Source organism: Elephantulus edwardii, unplaced genomic scaffold (genome assembly GCF_000299155.1).
Source record: "Elephantulus edwardii isolate Elephantulus edwardi_28Jun2011 unplaced genomic scaffold, EleEdw1.0 scaffold00034, whole genome shotgun sequence".
Classification (NCBI taxonomy): Eukaryota; Metazoa; Chordata; class Mammalia; order Macroscelidea; family Macroscelididae; genus Elephantulus; species Elephantulus edwardii.
The window spans coordinates 2,753,558-2,772,610 of record NW_006399784.1 but is presented as its reverse complement, the minus strand read 5'-3'; positions in this window follow the sequence as shown (position 1 = coordinate 2,772,610).

Sequence of the window (19,053 nt, the reverse complement as noted above, 5' to 3'; positions counted from 1 at the left end):
ACCATGGACTGCTAGGAGAACAAACAGATTTGGCCTAGAGAAGGTGAAGCAGGAATGCTTTTGGAATCAAGAATTCTGAAGCTTCATCTGACATATTTGGGCATGTTGAAGAGGGCCATCATGTTTGGAAGAGTGGAGGGATGACACAGGAGAGGAAGACCCTTGATGAGGGATCAATTCTGTGATTTTGGTGGTGGAAATGAGTGTTTTTGAGACGGCGTGGTTGGCACAGGATAGAACGGCATTTAGGGCTCTTGTACATAGCATCACTATGATTTGCAAGCAACTTGATGGCACATAACAACAACAACAACTAACAATATGTATCATGCAGATGACACAACCCTACTTGCTGAAACTGATGAGAACCTAAAGTGCTTGCTGGAGAGGGTCAAGGACTGTAGACTTCAATATGGATTGAGGCTTAATATCAAGATTACAAAGATTCTCACCACTGCACCAACTGACAGCATCAGGATGGATGGTGAAGAGATTGAGATTGTTCACAGCTTTAGTTTGCTTGGCTCTACAGTGAACACTCTTGGCACCAGCAGCCAGGAAATTAAAAGACATATTGTGATGGGAACGTCTGCTGTAGGGACCTCTCCAAAATACTGAAGAGTAATGGTGTCACTCTGGAGACTAAAGTGTGTCTGATACAGGCCATGGTCTGTGCAGTCACTTGTTATTCATCAGAGAGTTGAACAATGACTAGGGAGGATAGAAGGAGAATTGATGCCTTTGAGCTGTGGTGCTGGAGGAGAGTATTGAGTGTACCACGAACTGCGAAGTAAACAAATAGGTTCATCTGAAGAGGGTTAAACCGGGTTGTTCCTTGGAGGCAAGTATTCTGAGGTTTTTTCTGGCATCCCTTTTACATGTTGTAAGGAGAGACTGGTCCTTGGAGAGGAACATCACCCTTGGGAGATTGGAGGGACAGCAGAGGCTAGGAAGACCCTCTATGAGGTTTATTCAGTGACTGGATTAATTGAAATGTGTGTGTCAGAGACAGCGTGAATAGCACAGGACAGAGCAGGGGCTATTTGTTGTACATAGGGTTGCTATGAGTTTCAAGTGACTCAAAAGCACATAACAACAAGAACAACATGTTCATACCAATGCTATTAAAAATAACAAGAACATTGAAATGGCCCAAGTGTTCATCAACCATTGAATTTTCTCAGTGCTTTCTCTATTTCTTTTGTAATTTTAGTAATATGTATCTTGTGCCTTTTAATGGTATCACACATGATTAAAATATGTTCTTTATTTTCCTTCCACCTGCTCTCTGTTCCTTCATTTACTGTGTTCCCATTGATTTTCTTGTCTTCCAATCATTGACTCTCTGTTCTATCTCCTTTGTTCTGTGTGTGTGTGTGTATTTTTATGCATTTTTCTTTTTCGCAGTATTGTGTTGTTTGTAACTTCTCTGTTTTGTGATGATTTTTAAAAAATTCTCTTTATTTATAGCTTCAATTCTTTCTTCCATCTTTTTCAATTTGTTCACTATTCATTCATGTTTCTCCATGCTGATGCATTTCTTCTGTTTCCTGTCAGTGCAGTACTGTTATCATTTGTACCTTCTTCAATAGCTGTTCATATAACTCCATTTAGATATATTTATCATGTCTCCCTGACTGTGGAGTATTCATTGAGTCTGCAATATGTTCTGCTATTTTTAGGAGAATGTTTATTTTATTTTTATCAATATTTGAGGCTTCCTGTTGCTTTCTTAACATTAAGTGAAGTGTGTGTGTGTGTGTGTGTGTGTTAGGCTATTTCTATTGTGTGTGCATAGGTTTTTGATATTTCTTTCCTGTTATGAAGCTATTGATTAGCTTACGTTTTAAAATATCCCTTTATGGGGAGTGCAAATCACTCTACCAGAGGTCCTATTGGTCCTGTACTACAGGGAAGATCTTTTTTCCTAATGTTTATCCATTCCTGTTTGTTTTGTAGCACAGCCCTTCTGAAATCTCCACTTAGTGTGGTCTGCCTCTGTCAAAGCCTATCATTATCCTTGGTAGTCTGAGACCCAGGGTTCAAGTTCTCCAATTGATGCAGTTTCTCTTCAGGGGAGTTGCAAGCAGCTGCCTCATCCAACCTTAATGCACTTCCTTTTGGGAGGAAGGGTCTTATTTAAGTCCCGTGTGGGAGATTTTAAATATGCTTTCTTCAATATTTTTTCTTTGATATGGATTAATAAGCAATTTTTCCTTGAATCAAAGTCATTTGTCAATAACATTGTCCAATTTTCAAGATTAAACTAGAAAAATATGTAACTTTTTCTTTGTTTATTAGAATATATGTTCTTGGAGCTCTATGTGGAAAGTTTGGTTATTTTGGGATCACTGTACTGTTAGAAAAAAAAATACCCCTTTATCATATGGAAAGAATAAAAAAATACCCACATAAAAGATGTTTGATCTTTAGCCTCAGCTGAGCCTTAATATTGAATTATTTTTGCCCTGATACCTGATATTTGTGTAAAGGAGAATCATGGTTATTACAGCTTTGAGCTTTTCCAGTTGCCTAAAACATAGGTTCATTACTTTAATGTTGATTAAAAATATATTGTTATACTCATACACTTTGGTATATATCATTTTATTAATTATTAAATATCTATAAATTATGAGTTATCATTAATTATCTCAAATGCCTCATCTCTATAAATTCTCTATAAATTTGCATAGTGGGTATTTATTACCTGTCCATCCCATTTTCATTCATAGGTAGCAAACAAAGTTATATCTGCAAAGATATGCTACAGATAAATTTCTCTTTTCCAGGGGGTTAAATGTATATTTACTGCTCAATAACACACAATGAAGAGAACAATAGTTAGGAGTGAAGCAAGAAAACAAATATGGCTGCTGACTTGAACCTGACTCACAGTGTCCTAGTGTAGAATAAAACAGCATCATAAGGTTTCCTTGCTGTTATCCTGAATGACAGAAATGTCTACATTTTTTTCTCTCTGCTTAATGTTTGGATGATTTGAAACACTGATCTTGCTATTAGAAGTCAAATACTTAGTTTAGCTATGTAGCAACAGGGTTTCTTGAGTTAAGAAAGATGAAAAAACTATTAGAATGAATTATTTCTCCCAGTGAGATAAAATTGATAATAAATAGACTATATAGAGTCTAATTTTCTTATATATGGTGTCTGGTACAAATCTACATTTTTATTTTCTATTCTGTTTGTCTTTTTATACCCTTTCCTTACAACTCTTCTTTTCCTCACTATCTTTATCTTTAAATAGATATCGCTTTACTTGAGTTAACAGGAATATCTATCTATCTATCTATCATCTGTTTCCTATTTAACAACCAAATAGTGTCCAGGAAGACTAAAATGGAACGAATAATTGGTTGTACTTCTTTAATCAAGAAATCAAAGAGCTGAACAAAATTTCAAAAGGTAGCCAAAGACGACAAAATAAGATACTATAACGAAATACACAGAGAGCTGGAGTCAGAAAATCAAAAGGGCCGAACTCGTTCAGTGGTTCTTAAGCTGAAGGAGTTGAAAAACAAATCTAAGCCATGGGTGGCAATACTTAAGGATAGTTTGGGTAGAATGTTAAATGATCCAAGAAGTATCAAGAGAAGGTGAATGGAGTACACAGTCACTGCACCAGAAGTAATTGGTACACAGAAGAATTTAATGAAATAACATATGAGCAAGAGCCTATGATGATTAAGGAGGAAGTTCAAATTGCTCTGAAGGAATTGGCAAAAAAACAAAGCTCCAGGAGTTGACTGCGTACCAATTGATTAATTTCAACCAACAGATGCTGCCCTGGATGTGCACACTAAGTTATGCCAAGAAATCTGGAGGACAGCCAGCTGGCCGACTGACTGGAAAAGATCGATATTTGCTCCCATTCCAAAGAAATGTGACCCTACAGAATGCAGAAATTATTGAACAGTGTCATTAATATCACATGCAAGAAAGATTATCCTGAAAATTATCCAGAGAACTGCCAGATGTGCAGGCTGGATTTAGAAGAGGTCTTGGTACTAGGGATATTATAGCTAATGTTAGATGGATCTTGGCAGAAAGGAAAGAATACCAGAAGAATGTGAGTCTGTGCTTCATTGATTATGCAAAAGCTTTTGACTGTGTGGATCACAACAAACTGTGGTTGACTCTGAAAAAATGGGAGTTTCAGGATATTTGTGCTAATGAGAAATCTATACGTGGACCAAGAAGCAGTCGTCAGAACAGAGCAAGGAGATACTACATGGTTCAAAATCAAGAAGGTGGTCCATCAGGGATGTATTTTGTCTCCATACCTTTTCAATCTTTATGTAGAACAGATCATCCGAGACGCTGGGCTGTACGAAGAGGAATGTGACATCAGGATTGGTGGAAGAGTCATTAACAACCTGCGTTATGTAGATGACACAACCCTGCTTGGTGAAACAGGAGAATCTGACATGCTTGCTGTAGAAAGTCAAGGACTACAGCCTCCTATGTGGATTGAAGCACAACATGAACAAAACAACGATTCTCACCACTGCACCAATTGGCAACATCTGTTTGGATGGTGAAGAGATTGAGATGGTTAACAGTTTCAGTTTACTTGGCTTGGCTCCAGAATCAACACCCTTTGTACCAGTAGCCCGGAAATCAAGAGACAAATTGCACTGGGAAAGTCAACTCTGAGGGACCTCTCAAGAGTACTGAGGAGCAACAATGTCAGGCTGGAGACTAAGGTGCACGTGATCTGGGCTATAGTCTTCATAATTACATGCTATGCATCAGAGAGTTGGACAGTGAATAAGGATGATAGAAAGAGAATTAATGTCTTTGAGCTGTGGTGCTGGAGAAGAGTGTTGAGTATACCATGGACTGTGAGGAGAACAAACAGGTTCATCCTTTGGAAGGTGAAGCCAGAATCCTCCTTGGAGTCAAAGATTCTGAAGCGTCGTCTGACATACTTTGGGCTTGTTGCAAGAAGGGACAGGTCCTTGAAGAGGGACATCATGTTTGACAGAGTAGAGCGGTGGTGCAGGAGAGGAAGACCCTCGATGAGATGGATTGATTCTGTGAGTGGAGTGGTGGGAATGAGTGAGTTTGAGATGGCTGGGTTGGCATAGGATAGAATATTATTTAGGACTCTTGTACATAGGGTCGCTATGAGTCGCAAGCAACTCAATGGCACATAACAACAATAACAACACCTTTAATAAGATGTAAAATTAATACATGTACTTACCTATAAAGACTGACAGATACCAATATTTTCCTAACAAATCTTTCTAAAATTTAAATTGTACACAGAATAGGATGTTACATAGAATAAGAACATTTAATATAACAAAATTATTTTACTTTCATTATGTTCTTATTTTATTGTGATACTGAATTTAGAATACATAATATAGAATTTCTTACTTAATGTCCTTTACAATTATCACCTTTCAAAAACTAACTTTTTTTTTAAGTGTCCTGCACATACTTTTAATGATCATATGGCGTCAAAAACTAACTTTTAACAAACTTTAAATTAATTTTAAATATAAAAAATTGTCATATAAAATATTTACATTGTATATCACTGAGAGAATATATATATAATCTTACAGAAGTTGCATGATTAATTTTTTAATCCTCTAGTTCTTTAAACTAGAACAACAGCAGGAAAATATACATATATTAAAGTAGGATTTACAAAGATACACTCTCAGCAAAATCTCAAATAATTATAATTTATTTCAGTGTGTTCTTCATCTTTTCCCTAAAGAACTATTTGGTAGAAGATATATAAACCTGAAAGGACACTCTTTTTTTCTTTCTTCTATCCAGGCTTTTCTCACAACTCAGAAATGACTGCTGGGATTCTTTCATCAACTCTCTGCTTGAATGTCTTAATTTATCTAAATGCAATTCCTTATGGCAAACATCAGGCATATGCACTTGTTTTATCTCCAATAGGAACAAAAAATTATTAGAATATATTTTTATAAGAACATTTACACTTACACATGCAGTAGTTAAGATCATTTGTTTCTCAAGTGAGAATATGACTTCTTTGTATTAGCTTTGTGATTTGGCATTTCATATCTTGGAAGAATATCACAGGTACTACAATTATGAAGAGATTGCTGCTGCCATTAATTGGCATAAACCATATAAAATTGTAATCAAAACTTTTGCCTTTAGAAGATACAAAAGTGATTGCTATAAAGTAATTGTATTTATGTATCTTTTACCTAAGGCAGGTAGTAATAGTTGTACTTATTCCATCGATTCCAAGAAAAGTTATGTAGGATAAGTCTTCTTACTTATTTGACAACACAATATTAAGTAAACGTCTTTAGTGTTTCAGGCTCTGATCACTTAGAAGTAAAGAGTTGTGCTGTTAATGCAAAGGCACACTGTTGAAATCCACCTGCTACTCCGTGAAAAGATGAAGGGAAATCTCCCCCTGTATTATTTGTATCTTCCGTAAACTTGCTGCAGGGCCAGCTATGATTAAGTTCTGACCTGACCATATACATCAACCACAGTTTCTCAGGTACTCTTCGAACTCATACATTTTCACTGTGGAAGACTCTATTATGAGAGATAAATATTTAATATGGTGATTACTAGGTGTATAATTTTTAGCAGTAGTATTTTTTCTTTTCTTTTTATTCTTCCATGCCAACTCTCTGCACACTCCATTATATTTTGCTTTATATTTTTAAGCTGTCCTTTGGAATCTTTTGTTCAGCTCGTTTACTTCATCTTTTAGCTTCTGGATGCTTTAGAGTAATTTTCAGAGTCTCCTCTGACATGTATTTTTATTTTCTCACTTTCCTCTGTCTTTATAATGATCTTTTGCTCTCTTCATGAATGATATTCTTGATATCATCTGATAACTCATCCAGTCTTCAATCATTGGTGTTCAACGCCTCAAACCTATTCTTAAGATGAGCTTGACATTTACATGGAAAAGATTCACTATCATATCTTTTTTCTTGTGAACTTAATTTCATTTTCTTCTACCTCAATTTGAACATGCATATGAGCAAACGATGGTCTGACCAACAGCCTGTCCCTGGCCTAATTTTGATTGCTGATATTGAGTTTCTCCAATGATTTCTTCCACAGATGTAGTCAGTCTGATTCCTATATGGCCCATCAGTGAGATTCATGTGTAAAGTTGTTATTTGTGTCTTTTATAAAAGGTATTTGCAATGACTAAATCAATGAAAATACAAAATTCAATCATTCTAATTCCAACTTTATTTTCATCACCAAGACCACGTTTCAGTTACTATTTCTTCTTTATTATTTCCGACTTTTGCATCTCAACCACCAATTACTATTAACTCATCTTAAGCACATGTATGGTCAATTTTGGACTGGAAGATTTGGTAAAACTTCTAAATTTCTAGGGTCTTATATTTGAATAATAGCTGGTTAGTGGGTCTTCCTTTTTTGTATATGGATAATATCCTGTCACTCACATAATATCCTATCACTTGTATTTCAAGCTGAAACTTGAAATTGACTTTTTTGGCTATGAATGCAACATCATTCTTCTTCTGTTTTTTCATTCCCAGCATAGTATAATTTATGTTCATATGATTAAAAATGGCCAAAGCTGATCCATATCATTTCATTAATATCTAGTTGTTGATGTTCATATGTTCCATTTCCTTTTTTACAATTACCAGTATACCATCATTCAATCTACATACATTCCATGTCCCATTATTGAAGAATATTTGTCACTGTTTTTCCACATTTTAACTAAATTCCAATCTGGGCTCTACCACTACACTATTATAAATATTTGCATTCTTCAACAGTTCTTAGGGTTTTTCAAAGGCCTCTTTTTTTAGTGTATGGCAAATCCTTATTCCCAATCTGTCTTAATCTGGGAGCTCTACTAAAACCTCTCCACCATGGATAAACTTTTTGGTATTTGACATACTGATGATACAACTTTCAGTGTTATGGTAACTCACAAATTATCTCAATACAGCAAACTAACATACAAATATTCTTCCAATTAGAACAGCATTCTCCTCAAACATAACAGACTGCCAATTTCGTATGTAACTCTAATAGCAATTCAGTCTTCATACCAGGCCCGAGGATGTATACTTGGATGTGCTCACCAGTACATGCCAGGAAATTTGGAGGATAACTATCTGGCCAAGAGATTGGAAGAAGTCTGTATTTGTCCCCATTTCCAATAAAGATAATCCAACTGAATGTGGAAACTATTGAACAATATTGCTCATATCACATGAAAGCAAAGCACTTCTGAAGGTCATTCAAAAAAGGCTAAAGAAGTACATATATATATAGGAAACTACCAGAAGTTCAAGCAAGATTTAAAAGAGGTTGTGGCACCAGGAGAATATGATAAAAATTTTTATTTGTGCTTTATTGTCTAAGCAAAGACATTTGACTTTGTGGATTATTGCAAGTTGTGCTTCTCATTGACAAGAATGGGAAACCTAGAGCACGTAATATTACTCATGTGAAACCTATACCTGGATTAAAGAGGCTATTGTGCAAATAGAGCAGAGGAACACTGCATTATATAAATTTAAGAATGGTGTGCATTAGGGTTGCACTCTGTCTCCATAGTTATTTAATCTGTATGTTGAGAAAATTATTTGAGAAACTGGACTTTATTAAGAGGAATGTGGAAAAAAGATTGGAGGGAGACTCATCAATACCCTGCATTATGCAGATGACACCACTTTACTTGCTGAAGGTGAAAAGGACTTGAGGCATTTGTTGCCTCAAGTAGATCAAGAATTTAGCCTTCGAGTTAGATTGTACCTCGATGTCAAGAAAACGAAAGTCATTAGTACTGGACCAATAAGAGATTAACACCCTTGGTATCAACTCTCAGGAAGTAAGGAGATGTGTTGTAGGGGGGAAAGTGCAGTTAGGGACCTTTCCAAATTATTGAGGAGTGATGACTCCAGTTTGAGAAATAAGGTGTGTCTGATGCAGGCCATTGTCTTTCTGATAGCTTGATATGAATCTGAGAGTTGGACAATGAGTAAGGATAATGGAAGAATGGATGTCTTTGTGTTGCAGTATTGGAGAAGAGCACTGAAAATCTCATGGACTGCCAAAAAAGACAAAAAGAATAAATGTCATGGAGAGGGTGGAGCTAGAGTGGTCTATGGAAGCAAGGACGACCAGCTTTACCTATTATACTTTGGACATATTGCTAGGAGGGACTATCCCTTGGAGAGGAACATGGTGCTAGGAAGGGTGGAGGGTCAGCAAAGGACAGCAATAGGCTCAACCAGGAGAACTGACACAGTGACTGCTGCAACTAGCTCTTGTATGTCAGGAAGTGTGAGGATAGCACAGGATAGAGCAGGGTTCAGATATTTTGTTAATAGGGTTGCTATGAGTTGTGCTCAACTCAATGTTACCAAACAACAAGAAGCCTATTATCACAAGAATTGTGTAAAGCCATCTGATTGTGTGTGTGTGGCGGAGGGGACGAAGAGGGAACAACAAACACAAGAAAACCCAAACAACCAAGCATCTGAATGGGAATCTTCCTATCTTTCTCTGACCTTCCACATTTCCTAGCATGATATGTTATTCCAAGAACCAACCCTTCCTGATAATATGCCAAAATTATGAGATAAAGCTTCACTATTCTTGCTTTGAAGAAGCTACCTGGTTACACTTCCTCCAAGACACATTTCTGTATTGTATGGGGTAGTACAAGGAACTTTCAGTACACTTTTCCAACACCACACTTCAAAGGCACCCATTATCCTGTCATCCTGATTCATTGTCTAACTTTCAGATGCATAACACTAAATGAAAATACCATGGCTTGGATCAGGCACACCTGAGTCTTTAAACTGGCATCCTTGCACTTTAACGTTTTGGAGAGGTCCTTGACAGCAGGTTTTCTCAAAGCAATATGACTTTTAAATTTTATCCATTGTATTTACTATAACATCACAAAGTCTTTTGAATAAAAAGGTCTCTAGAGCATGAAAGGATTGATAATATTTCTGACACGTTAAAGTTATAATCTATCTCTTCTTGTTCAAAAGTGATGTTAAAATACTAGTAAACTTCACAACACTGGAAGGAAGACCTGTGGCATGTACAGAGTCATCAAGAGAGAAGAGATTTCTTTCCTGAGCTTGTTTGACTGTAGGCCAAATGTATTTCATCCAGAATACTATATATATAAAGTGTATTACAAACCAATTTGACAACCAAATCTGAAGTGAATTATAGAAGGGATGTAAGGATACTGTTTCTGCTCCTTTTGTGAATATTCATATTAATAGAATTGATGCAGTGTAGTCTAGAACACATGGAGTTGGTAGTGGGGTGTCACAAAATATATGCACATTATTTTTCATTAATTAGGTCAAGGATTGAGCTTGCTTCAAGAAACTGAAAAAGTCCTTTCCTTATTCACAATTTTATTAAGCCTATTTCTACATGTCATCTTTTATGTATATACATGTTTATAATTTTTTTTATTTAAATTAGAACAAAAATCATAAAGATAATTATATACGTTATAAAACAACAATTGCAAAATACACATAGGTTTCACATGATAACAATCAAATGTTCTGATTCTCATTCTTATCAACATTAACTACAATTTGTTGTGACCCATATAGTCAAATGTCTGCATAGTCAATAAAACATGAAAAGACATACTTTAATTACTCTCTACCTTCTGCTAAGATGTGTAACATCACCAATAGTATCCCCAGTGGCAAGATCTCTTCTAAACCCATCTTGTATTTCCAGTTCTCTGCCAATGTACTGTTCTAGTGGTTTTGGATAATCTTCAGTAAGATTTTGCTTGCATGTGATATTAATATTTTTTCAATAATTTCAATGTTCTGTAGAATCACCAATTTCCAGTCAGTTGGTCAGGTAGCTATCCTCCAGTTTTCTTGGCATAACCTGGTGAGCACATCAAGGTTACATTTCTTTGTTGAAATCTATAAATTGGTGTTCCATTAATTCCTTAGGCCTTATTTTTTCCCCTATTTCTTTAGAGCAGCTCAAACTTCTTCCCTTTTTTACCATTAGTTCTTGATCAAATACTACTTTCTGGGTCTGCGTCAGCCAATTAATTCTGGTACAGTGATTGTGTACTCCTTCCATCTTCTTTTGGTATTTCCTGGACCATTTGTATGTAACAATGCAAAAATATTAAGTTATTTGCAATGCAATTTTGGGAGCAATGATTTGCTCAAGCATCATATGAACTTCTATTTCGTCAAAAGTCCTTTTGTTTTCAGTCTCAATATTAGGGTCTTCTCAAAATTAGATTTTCTTGGTTTTTCAATCCTTTGATAAAGTTTTCTTGGGGATTTTAAATTTGTGTTTTTCATTCTAGTTTTTTCTTTTTAATTGACTGTACGATAAATTCTGTAGAATATCAGAGACATACATGTTGCTTATAACCCAAAATTGACATGTTGCTGTTGTTAGGTACCGTTGAGTAGAGGGTGACCCTAAAAACAAAAGATCTAAAACTTGTTCTATCTTGTGCCATCCTTACACTTTCTGACACAACAGAGTCCACTGCAGCAGTTGCCATGTCAATCTACCTGCTTGAGGATCGTCTCCTTTGCCAACCATATGCCCTTCCCAGTATCATGTCCTTCTCCAAGGAAAAGCCTGTCCTAGAAAAATGCCCAAAGTATGTGAGGTGAAGCCTTATCATTCTTGCCTCCAATGAACACGCCAGCTACACCCTCTCCAAGACATCAGTTTCTTTTTTGGGCTGTTCATGGGATGTTCAATGCTTTTCTCTAATACTATAGCTCAAAGGCATCAATTTCCCTTCCGCCATACTCGTTCATTTTCCAGCTCTCAAATTCATAGAAAGTGACTGGGAAGACTATGGACTGAATCAGGTTCATGTTCGCCCTAACACTGATATTATTATTCCTCAATAATTTAGAGAAGTCCCTAACTGCTAGTTCCAAGGGTGTTAATTGTGAATCTAAGTAAGATGAAGCTGTTTAGTTTCATTCTTCTCTCCACCCATCATGATGTTGCCTATCTGTCCAGTGGTAAGAATGTGTGTTTTTTTTTTCAGGATACAGATATAATCCAAATTGAAGGTTGCATTCCTTGATCTTTTGCAACAATCGCTTCAAGTTCTTCTCATTTTCAAAAGCAAGGTTGTATCCTCTGCATAATGCAGGCTATTTATGAATCACCATTCAATCCTGATGCCACATTTGCCTTCAGAGAGTCCAGCTTCTTGAATAATTTGCTCAGCATACCAATTTAATAGGTATTTAGAGAGAATACAACCCTGTCACATTCCCTTCTGAGTTTTAAACCATGCCGTGTTCCCCTGCTCTGTTTGCACAACAGTCTGCTGGTCCAGGTATGGGTTCCACAAGAGCACATTACGTGCTCTGGAGCTCCCCTTCTTCTTCTCAGTACCAGCCACACCTTGGACAAATCCCACAAAATGGACACATGTCTGTCTAATATTTGATCTGAGTTTTTGTTCTGTTAAACTATCTTTATCTTTATAAGGCACAGTCTATAAATCTTCATTTTACCACACAGATGCATATTTTGAGATCTGCAGGCTTTTCCTTGCTCCCTCCCTTCCTTCCTTCCCTCCCCTTCCTTCTCCCCACATAGTGGTTGTCCTATTATATTATGACCAGCAATGTATGAATGTTCTAATCTCATTATGTCTTCTTCCTGTGGAACTTTTGAATTTTTTCACTGTTGCTGGGTGAGATAGTATGTCGTTGTTTTTCTGATTTGAATCTAAGAAGCTCTTGTGGCCTAGTATTAAGAAGTGGTGCTATAATCCCAAAGGCACAGTTTGAGCCCACTGCTGATCCATATGGAAGAATGGTGTGATTAACTCTCTGAAAACCCACTAAAGGATCAGCTGTGGGTTGGTCCTAATGTAATGACACACAACAACTATTAAAAGAGCTACTGATCTTATGTATTTCTTCATGTGCTTGTTGACCATTTGAGTGTCTGCTTTAGTAAAGTGTCATTTCATATCTTCTGCTATTTTTGTAATCATGCTATCTTTTTCTTTTTAGACACAGGAGTTTTGTATATCTCTTAGATAAAAGCTGTGCAGCTCTTGTGGCCTATTTGTAAGAAGCTGTGCTAACAACTCAAAGCAAAACTGTTCAAACCTACCAACTGCTCCCCAGAGAAAGATGGCCCATCTTCATTTATATGGTTTTAAAAAAATCCTGGAATTTTACTGTTTGCTCTCTTGAGTTGGATGGGACTTAATAGCACCTAATAACAAAAACTATAGCCTTAAATATGGATTGAAGCTCAACATCAAGAAAACAAAGATTCTCATCAATGGGCTGATAGGCAGCAACATGGTAGATGGTGAAGAGATTGAGATTGTTAACTGTTTCACTTTGCTTGGCTCCACAATCAGCATTCTTGGTACCAGTAGTCAGGATATCAAAAGATAAATTGCATTGGGATTATCAGCTGTCTGAGACCTCTCCAGACTATTGAAGAGCAACAATGTTAGTGTAGAAACTAAGGTGCTCCTGATTCAGACTATGGTCTTTGTAATTGCTTGTTATGCGTCAAAAAGCTGATGATGGGAAGAAAATTGATGCTTTTGATCTGAAGTACTAGAGAAAAGTATGGAATATACCATGGACTGCTAGGAAAACAAACTGGTTCATCCTAGAGGTTGAAACCAGGCTGCTCCTTGGAGACAAAAATACTAACACTTCATATGACATACTTTGGGCATGTTGTGAGGAGGGCCCAGTTCTTGGAGAGGGACATCATACTTGGGGGGATACAGGGATAGCAAAGGTGAAGACCCTGGCTGGGATGGATTGACTCAGTGACAGGAGTAATGGGGGTAGGAATGTCAGAGACAATACAGTTGGCTCAGGATAGATCAGGTTTCAGAGTTGTTGTACATAGAGTTGCTCTGAGTTGCAAGGGACATGATGGCACATAACAACAACACATGATATGTCATAGTGTAAGCTTTTCTTAAGGGCTCAACTTCAGCTCTTAGAAATCCTGACACATTAGTACCACTAAGAAGGTATTCCTCAATTGTCTTTCTCCTTTCCAAAAATAGACCACTGTTATCTTGATTTTTTTGCTTAGTAGGAGGCTTTTGTGTGAACAAGAACTCCTTTCTCCTGATTCTGCCTTTTTGTAACCAAATCACAATCATGAAACTTCCTGAGTTCATCTTAGCGCATTTCTGTCTGTTTTCTCGTTTGGACTAGGCATAGTCCATTTACACTCTTTTAAATTGGTGTACTATAAAGCTCTGGTGGATTAGTATAAGATTTCACTGCAAACACAAGGTCATGTTTTTCAGATTTACTGGCTGTTTTGTAGGGGAAAGATGTGCAAATTCCTCCCATGTGATTTACTGCCTCTGAAAACCTGCAGAAAGGTCAGATATGAGTCAGTTCTGACACTGTGGTGCATAATAACAATAAGAACAACATCCTATCAGAAGTTTTCCTTTCCTTTCTTTAATGAAATCACTCAGCTGTTGCTTTTATACTTCTTCCAGAAATATTGTTTTCTTGAGCCCACTGTTGGTTTTTTGGTTTTGTTTTGTTTTTCATTTGTTTTCATTTACCTTGTTTTCCAGTGGGTAAACCTTTTATAAGAATTTTAAATAGTATGTGGTAATAACATATCAAATTCCCTTGTCTATAGATCTCTATGGTTTAAATCTTATAGAATCTTCGTCCACTTTAAGATTTCATGTGAGAAGCCATTTTGTTAAAAGGGAAGTCTTCCTGGAAATATAGCCTGTATTCAGCATGTGGATGTTGTGGCAAAATTCTCTTTTTGATACTGCCTTATAAAACCTTTTCAGAGTTCAAGTTCCTGGGACATGAATCAGCAGCCTAAAACAAGACTTGCAATTTGCAGTTTGTCAGCTCTGGAAGCCCTTAGAGCCATACGCTAATTTTTAATTAATCAGGTTATGAAAGTATATAAACCAAGAGAAGTCTCCAAGCTGATATATAGAGCTGGGCATTCCCAGGCTTCTTAGCTGCAGAAGTCATCTCTTTTGAGATGGATAAATGAGTAAATAAACAGGTAATGGTCTGGTCTTCTACAGAACTTAGCCTCAGAAAAGTGCTCCTTTACAAAATATATTGTTATTATGTGCTGTCTGATTGACCAAGACTCAAAACAGCCATATGGATAACAGATCAAAATCTTTCCCTATTGTGTGTCATCGTCACAATTTTCATAATACTGAAGCCCTTTACTGTAGTTACTGTGTCAGTTCATCTCCCTTTGCTAATCTCCCAGTTTCCTAGTATAATATCTTTTTTTTCCCTAGACTCCACTGACAATATACTCAAAATACATGAGAAAGTTTCACTACACTTGCTCCTCATCCCACTCTAATTGCACTTTTTTGCAGCATAAAAAAAAATATGAGATAGAATAATTTGAGAGAGAGTCATTTTTTTTTAAATAGACAATGTGAAAATCAGCTTTAATAGTGATTCAGGTAGGATTGGGTGGAAACCCTAGTCCTTAAAAAAAAAAAGAAAAATTACTGTAAAGTCCGATTTTATCCTCAGTTCAAAATTAGATCAAGCTGTCTGAAACAATACACTTATTTAATATTTGTATATGAAAATTTTCCTAGAAAATCCATAAAATGCCAATTTTTAATGACTTATTAATGATTATATGATTGTGTCTAAAATCATGTTAGCCACAAAAACACACTGACTGCAATTTATTTTGAAATACAGCCAATGACTCAGCTCATTTTTCTTTTTCTAATATAAATTAGATACAGATTATTGGCAATTTCCAGTTATTGCTCTTTGTCAAATTCCTCATTGACTCTAATTTGTTAAAATTTCACTTTAAAGTATAAAGATATAATAAGTCAGAGAAATTAAATCAATGGTTACTTTCCTAACAGTAATTATAAACAAACCACGTTTTATGAAATGCAGTCTCTAGAAAGCTTTAATTATTGCCTGGCAAATACTATTTTAAATATTTTTTTTTAAAATATCAGTTTAAAAAGTAGATTATGTGTGATACTTAACATACATATTGTTAGAACATTTTCATATTATTCAAATTTTAATATTTAATTTTTAATATGTTTGTATAAATTACTCTATTTGTGTACATGATTAAAATTATTTACATTTTATTCTCTTATTATAGTAAACGTTTCTTTTTTTAAAAAAAGTCTGAAACAATTATATTTAGTGTCAAAAACAAAGTCAGTTATTTGTCAACTTTATTAATGTTGTGTACCATAGAGTCTAAACTGACCCATAGCTGACCTTCCAGCAGGTTTTCAGAGGCAATTAAGCACACAGGAGGAGACTGCCCACCCTCCTACAGAACGGCTGGTGTCCTTGAACTGCATGCCTTAGGGACTGCAGTGCAGCTTCTTGCCACTAGGCCACCAGAGATCCCTATTAATTATATCAGGAATTGAATTAAAGTGAAACGACTATTATATACTTTTTTCCTAACCAGAGCAAGAATGTTTATACCATTCTGGCTATATAATTATTTATCTGCCTATTTTTGTCTTATGAGATACATCTTATATCTATTAATTAAAGAGACATCCGAAAGAAATTTGGAGGCTCTTGACAATATGCAACTTTCTAACAAAGAGCTAGTGTCTGTAAAAAAGTACAAAAGATAATGTATGTAACGAAAAAGAAAATGAAAAGAAATTTGTTTTAAATATGTTTAATGTTAGGATAAAAGAATCTTAATTCAAGGGAAATTAATGGTAGAGGAAAAATATGGCTCAGAAAAAGATAGAAAAACATTCAACAAGTATTTATTTAATGACTTAATGAAATTTGTTTTCTCTATTAATGAATCCACTCGATTAATGCTATTTAAATAGCTCCCATTATTTAGTGCTTGTATTTACTCTAATGTTAACCAATATGTCTCTTCATTTTCTTTCCTCCGTTTTTGAATTGATGGTTTTTAGTTTTATTTAAGTCAGTATGCTAATTCTTTAAGAGCTATATGTAATCTTTCTGAAATTTATGAATGGCATTAGTCAAATGTTTAATGCTTGCATGCTTATAAATTTGTAATGAACTAAAAAGTTTAGAGTTGTTACTGGAAAACAAAGTAAGAAGTGTTTCAAATTAATTTATCTATTAAACTGATTTATTTTCTCTCTCTGCACTGGAATTCTGATTATTTTTTTAATAAAAATAGTATCCTTGCAGATTAAAACAGAGTGGTGCAATTTCATTAGTGTAGGAACATAAAAAATTCTTAGGTCATCAACACATTCAGTGAATAATATAATTGGCTTATTTCTAAAGAGTTATGGATGATTTAATCTCAAACCTAAAACTCTCTGTGGAAGTTCTGAGGCATATTGAATAATCTAATTGGCTTCTTGCTAATTGAATGGATAGATTTTCATTCCCGTTTTCTTTCCGATTCAATTTTGTGGTATGCTTCCATGTAAATATTCAAAGCTTATTGAAGAAAGATATTTCCTCCTTCCTTTCTAATTCCACTATTTTGCAATTTTTTTCTGAAATCTATGTATCTCAATTAATCATGAAACATAGCTATTTGATCAATCAAAGGAAGGAAACAGACTCTGAAAGAGCAAAAAAAAAAAAAAAGCCAAACAAATTAATTCTACAAATGACTTAAATATAGCTACATGCTTAGAGGAGTAACACTTTGCAATATCAAAGACTATATCTTGGCCTGTAGGTGATGAAAGACAATGTAAGTGCATAAGACAAACAGAATATGCAAACTATCAAGTCTTAACATTAATATGGTTCATAACTAAAATTTTCCTGAATGTAATTAAAATATTACAGCAGTGAATTGATAAATAATTCAAGAAAATCAAGCCAGATTATGAAAAGGACATGACATGAAGGATGTCTTTGTTGATGTCAGTTTCTGAAAGTTCATATTACCAATAAGATGTTTATCTTTGTTTTACTGTCTGTAAGAATGTGTTTCACTGGCTTTGCATTACAAAATGAAGAACTTGTTATACAATCACATTTTGTTGTCAGTAACACTAGGAAAAACAAGCATTCTACAATATTTAATTCTATTCTTGCTGAACTTATACATTGCCTAAGATGCAGTCAATTTTATATAACAAGGGATTGATGCCATGTTTAAAATCAAGAAAGTTTATTGTGGCAAAATGTTATATATTTGTCATACTTATTTAATCTGTATACTGAGTAAATAATCTGAGAAGCATAGTGACAGGGTTATCTCATTTTATTAGACTCTGTTATTATGTGCCATTGAGTCACCTGTGACTTACAGCAACCATATGTACAATAGCTCTGAAACTTGCCATATCCTGAGCCAGTTCCTGTGACTCTGATATATCTACTACCCCCATTAGCCCAGTTACTATGTCAATCCAAAGTACATTTTTTTAAAATCAGTCATCTGCATTAACAACAACAACAACAACAACAAAAACCCCATGCACCAGTTGGAGAATGAATAGGTAAATGCAAGAAGAAATTATGGATTTTAATTACGACATTGGTAAAAAATATTAAGTAGATCATGGATACAATATCATCCGTGAAGAGTGCAAAGTTTATTACAAAGATTGAGAAAGAGAAAAGACCAAAATTAATGCCAGAAGAGACTCTGAACATTGCACTAGCGCACTGAGAAGCCGAAGCAAAGGGCAAAAGAAGTTTAAGAAGTTAAGGAGCTGAATAGAAGATTTTAAAGGGCAGCAAGGAAAGACAAAGCAAAGTATTATAATGAAATGGGCAAGTTGCTATAGTTGTAAAACCACAAGGGCTGAACTCTCTCAACATTTCTTAAACTGAAGGAACTAAAGAATAAATTCAAGCCACAATTGCAATATGTAAAAATTCTATGGGTAGACTATTGAATGATACAGGAAGTATTAAAAGATGGAAGGAGTATACAGTCACTGCACCAAAAGAACTGGCTGACACAGAAAAATGTCAAGAAACAACATGTGATCAAGAGGCAATGGTGTTGGAGGAAGTCCAAGATGCTCTGAAGGAC